Source organism: Crassostrea angulata, chromosome 2, assembly GCF_025612915.1.
Source record: "Crassostrea angulata isolate pt1a10 chromosome 2, ASM2561291v2, whole genome shotgun sequence".
Classification (NCBI taxonomy): Eukaryota; Metazoa; Mollusca; class Bivalvia; order Ostreida; family Ostreidae; genus Magallana; species Magallana angulata.
In genome coordinates this window covers 44,814,226-44,820,496 of record NC_069112.1, presented here as the reverse complement: position 1 = coordinate 44,820,496, position 6,271 = coordinate 44,814,226, and positions in this window count along the sequence as shown.

Sequence of the window (6,271 nt, the reverse complement as noted above, 5' to 3'; positions counted from 1 at the left end):
GAACATTGCAATCACTTTATAGAGGATATTCAATCTTTAAAAGTTTTTGAAGGGCACTCCTTTTATCGCTTCTTACGTAATAAAGCCTTTGAAGCTTTGGAATTCCATGGACAATTGTTCAAACAGGTAAAAATAGTTTAAGTTTACTCGATAAATTCTTTGTTTGCCAAGCATCAAGGTAGATGGATGTAAATAACCATCCGACTTGAACGTTAAAATAACAACCTTGAACACAGAAAAAATACTTAGGACAAGCGCACTAATATTGGTTTTACCCGATATTTTGTTGGATTTTTAAAAAAGTTAACCGAATAATGTACTGTACCAAAACTGATTGTTGTACAGTGTCGCTTTTCATATCTATATCAAATCAGAATACAAATAGGAATCATATTTACAAATAAAATGATACAAATTGATTAAAGACCATTAAATGATATTGATAGAAATAATATTCACGAAGAACAAGTTACAGTATTGGCATTATTTGGCCGCGAAATTAACGATACTTTCAACGTCTTTGTCTGCGTTATTGAAGTTGTGCATTGTACTATTTATGTTATTAGAGAAATCCTACAGGCACAAAAATGACGTCATTTTTCATTATGACGTCACTAATGTGCGCTAAACATGGGATGCTCGTTTAAATGCGTTACACTTTGGTGTTTTATGAGTAGTTTTCGTAAAAATTAGACATTTTCAGATGCGACAACCACTTTTATAGTTAACGTGCCGGCTCATGATTTAATCATTTATGCATACACTTAAAATGGTGTTGGTTTTCACGTGTGAACAATATGAATTTTAAAGAAAATGAATACACAAAATGATATCTTACTGATGTCCATAACATTTTTATCTATTGTTATCGACGTCAACAATGCTATCGACGCTGAGTGAGAAGCTGAATAGTAGAATGCATTTAAAATTGAAAAGTTACTATTTAGCCCTAAATATTGTTCCACTGATTCTTAAATCATGCATACAGTACAGCTTACGAACACGGACGGTGCGACACGGGTCAACAATGTGTAACACCCGGTGTATACATATATATGTAAAAAAAAATATGGAGGATTCAAGAACAAAACTTTTTGGGTTTATTTGGTTCTTTTTAACAAACTTGACTATGTATTAATTTACTAATTTAAGAGAAACTAAAGGGGGAAAAATAGAAAACAACAACAACAGCAAATTACAAGACAAACAACGCTAAAACCTATCTGAGGGTCAACCAAAAAATACGAAAACTTTTGTCATAGCTATGTTACTTAACGTCATATCATTACTAAATGGTAGACTGTTAAGTATGACTTTCATGAAAAATATATGATAGACAGCCACATTGTCTTCGCATTTTTTGATTGACCCTCGTACAATTGTTCCGGTGGATATCGCCGACATATTGAAAGGCTTAATCAAAAAACTTATAATTTCTTTTTTGTTTAAATCATGTTTAAGTCAGTTTGTAACTATAATATAAGATCGTATACGCAGTTGTCTGATCAATGTAAAAAGCGCGTAAAATTATAACGGTAGAACATATATTGTTTCCCGTAATATTTTCTCACGAACTCTTTCAACTCAAAATCAAATCTAAGGGCTGATGAAAACAATTGTACTTTCTCAAAAAGAAAAATATAGTTTTATATTTTGTGTTATTTTATTTTTAAGGTCTTCCGTTTCCAACGGAAGACCTTATTGTTTTCGTACTGTTTATTATTACTTTTTTTCCTTATTTTGTGCTCGTCATTTCTCGAAAACTACTCAACCGATCTCGACAATTTTTTCACAGATAATGGGACATTATCTGAATATTATATGTTTTTTTTGAATTTTTTGTCGTCGTCATTTCCGGTCTGGATTTACGGTAGATTTTGTAATTTTTACGACCAATTTTGTGCAGAGCTGATCTCAAAAACTATTAGAGATATAACATTGAAATTTTCAGGATAGGTAGACCATGGTTTGAAGTTGTGCACTATATAGTTGATTTGCACCAGTGGCGCTATTCCTTGGACCTAGCTTAGGCACAGAAATGGGGTATAGATTTTGAATCAAAATTTTCATACATTTTGATCAGTATCTTTTTGTTGGTTGATATTTTGTTAAGACATATAGAACAAAAGTAGTAGAGAATCAAAAGTTCTATCCAACAAAATCAAGAAAAGGGGGCCGGCCCCTTTTTTTAGGGACGAAGAAACTCGTAAATTCTATTACGAATATCTTGAAAATGATAAATAATTTGTTATGCATGATAGAATCAAAGTTGTTAATCGCTACAATATCTTGTTTGAAGAAGTCATCGTCAGGCCCATGTTTGACGATATTAAGGATTTGTATTTAATATCTTATTTTTTTTGGGGGGGGGGTGTTAATTTTGATATTTTATCGATATGTCATGGTATCATTTAAATTAATTTAAAAAAAAAATCGGACGGAAGACCTACTCGTTACTCGTAACGAGGTCGTATCAAGGTTTTTTTCTATAGTGCATGTTTGTGATGTACATGCACATGTCACATTGTAGGAACATAAGTGTACAGTTTTAGCTAGTGATGTTTGTCGAAGCGAGAGAACAAATAGCGCTGCGAACAGTATTTTGATCGTTAAATGTACATTATAGACGGAAAATACGTAAATTACTAATATCTGAAGGACAGTATCGCGATTTTTATATGGTTAATCTTTATATTCGTCATTTCAATCTTAAAATCTTAAAATATATCTTTGGAAAATATTTTTATTGGATCAAAACAGTGCAAACATTCAGTAAGAAATCAAATTCAAAATTTCTAGAGAAGTGTTTCTCATTTCTTTCACAAAACATTTTGTTTCTGTTTTGAAAATATTTTCAAAATACGATATCCTTGTGGAAAAAAAAATCCATATATGAAGGAAACAGTCCATTTGAAGGTTTTTCGGGGGGGGGGGGGGGGTTACCATGCCTCGATATTGCTCACTGTACACGTAGCTGTTATAAGTATGTACGGGTAGGTCTGATTTGCAGATGAATATCGGTATGCGAAGCTTCGAACATTACTATGAGCTATATTATTTTTGTTGACTGAAATTACGTTTTGTAAGACTCGTTTTTTTAAAAAAGGCTAAAAAAAAACAATTAAAAAAAATCGGACACAAATAAATACAAAAAAACCCCAAAGCCCATTGGTTTGTAAAATTATTTCCCGCGCTTGCGCGGAATGTCATCTAGTTATCTATACTACTATATTAAAATAATAGACTGGAGTTTTTGGGCTTTAATACCGAGAAATCAGAAGAGAACAGTCTTTTGTTTTATATATTTTAAACATCTTTGGTACTTGAAGATTACCAATTTATTTTTATATCTTCCCAAGCAAGCTTCGCTAATTAATAATGAACGAAAAGTCCTTTTAAAAATCCGGAAATCATCTGGATTTTTTGGATTTTACAATCTTGCACATGCGCATTACATTCACGCTAAATCATGGGAGGCTCTTTACTTTATGTTTCCACAATATCCCATTTGCATGGAGAAACTCAAACGATATTACAAATACGTGTAAATTTTCATTGAAGCTTTGTCATACATTGTATACTGTAGATTCCTTATTTTACGCGAGTACTTAATTCCGCGATTCAACGATTCTCCATCAAATTGCAACAACATAGAATAGTGAATGCCGAAATTTCATCATAGTTTCATGTAGTTTACATATGTCGGAATATTAAAAGCGAGATTTTAGAATTCGCGAGACGAGTTTCTCGCGATTTTACGCTGATATTAATTCTTCACGTTTAATTAGGAATTTATAGTAGTCTGTTTATCAAAGGAAATACGGGAGATAATTCTAACTCAGTGCATTTAATATGAAAAATCAAGTGTCAAACCGAGTGTCAACATGGTGTAGAGATTCGAAGCGAGTAAAAAACGTTTGTGAAAAAAGTGTTGAATTCTTCATTAATATAAATAAAGTTTTAAATGAAAGGTATTTATAACCTCAAAATGGTTTGTTATGAATTATTTGACTGTTATTTTTAATGCAGCTTCATTAATTTTCTCAAAAATTCGTTTTGGAGCGATTCTGCAATTTGTTGCTACACTACAGGTATATGGGATGCGTTTTAACTGTGGTGATGGCCTCTCCCGAGATACAATTAGATTATTCTTACTAGGTAGAGTGTAGTGATATTAATAGTATTATTGTAGGCTTAAAGTTTGGTTATGTACATGCCAACAATACGTTAATGTCCGATATCATATGCAATGTCAACCTGTGCACGCACTGGTCTAAGTCTAGTTTTTATATTTAAGGTTTTGATATCAATTGCGTATACTGTAAGTATATTACAGATAAAGTTTCTAGTTCCACTTGTCAATATAAATACTTGAATCCAAATACTAGGACTTCGTTTTTAAATCTTATTAATCCAAAACCGATATAGTTGTTTTCAAAATAGCACTCGTGTACATATGGCAGCTACATATGGCAGCTATGTAAAAGAATGTGCAATGTCGATTAAAAAACCATTAATTACAAAATACTGTAGCAAAAATATTTGTTTTCATCACTGAAATTTTTTGAAGTGATGAGTTCATTCATACAATGGTCATTTTATTGAGTTAACTTACCATTACAAACCAATGCTTAATTATAGAACTACGCATACAGTAAAATTCTAAATATATGCTTAAAATTGCGTTACGCGTACAGTATGAAATAATGACAACTTATGATATTCTGAGGATTTTTTCTCAGTTTATTTGCAATGATATTAAATAATCAGATTTTATCTTAAAGTATACATCTACCTTCACATGTCCCCTATTCAGTCGTAATATATTAATGATTGTATTTCGTACTGAATAATCATTTAAATTTTGGAATGTGACCTTGGATATTGATTGTCAAAAAGTTCATTGAAAATCATGTTGCAAAAGGAATGCAACTGTCTATATTTGTGCAAGTTTATTACCATAACGTATTGAATTGTTAAGGAAGTTTGTTTACGAGGGTTGTCCCAAAATAATGTAGACAAGACACATAATTTATAATCTGTTCACTGCAATTTCATTAGACTTCTATATTTTCTTTAATGACCCTTTGGCAAACAATGCCGAAAAGTTCAAATCTGTACTTTATTTATTTCTCGAGAAAATGAATAATTAGTAACAACAAGTTTTGTCTGGCGGCGCAATGTGCGACGTCGAAAATGTCCAGTTTTACATTGTTTCTAAACCCTCCACATCGTTTACGATAACATTTACGTTTTATTTCCGAAAATGTCTTAGAAAAAATAATATATTTAAACATGTAGCCAGCATGTACATTCAATATATATTTCTAGTTTTTTTAAAATATGTTTTAAGTACAAACGATCTGTCGGCCCCAAACTTGTCCTGTCCTTTTGACGTTCATTGGTATCGTTCGGGGTTTCTTTTTTTCACTTATTGTCATCATACTTGTTCAAATATTTTGAATGTTGTTTAACTACTTATTCATAAAACGCATTTTTCATCGATTTTGTTAATTTCATTTACTTCCAAAGCCGCTTAGGATTTATTTCATGGTCTTTACAAAATTGTATCTGTTAATGCTGCGCCGCCTTAAACGCTGACAACGTCATTTTATTACTAGTTAACTTTTCAACTTGTCACAAAACGTGCTATAAAGTATTTAAAAGTTTTGTTATAGCCAAAACATTTTCTGAGTAAATAATAAAACTATTATCAAATATCAGTGTATGATTTATTTGAATTTTTTTCATTCGCAAAGTACTTTTCCGCCCAATTTTCAATTCATTATGTTGATTTTAGCAATTTGTATTTGACATTGCGCTGCATGTCGAATTTCTGATCTAACATGCTTTCATTTCACTAATTTAATCTCAAACAATATTTAATTTTAAAACATTATTTGAATGCAAATTTCTTGTACCCTTTGTGACACAAATTTCATCTTCCTTTGTCTTCGATTAACTGAATAACGGCACTTGTCTACGCTATTTTGGGACAACCCTCGTACATCCATTTATCAATTCGTTTGATTAAAATCTTCGACTGTTCCCAGAGCTAATTTTTCTATTTGTTTATTTGCTTCGACAAACAGCGCTGCTCATAACTGTACACTTCCGTTCCTACACTGTGCGTGTGGTATATTTGTTTTTATAGAAGGAATCGTAGAATCAGTGGATCGGTATATAAAGTTCCTTCCGTGATTTTGTCTTAAAGTTTTTAATTTAATCTTTTTAAGACACTTTAAAGGTTTCGATAAAGTTCCTTCAAAGA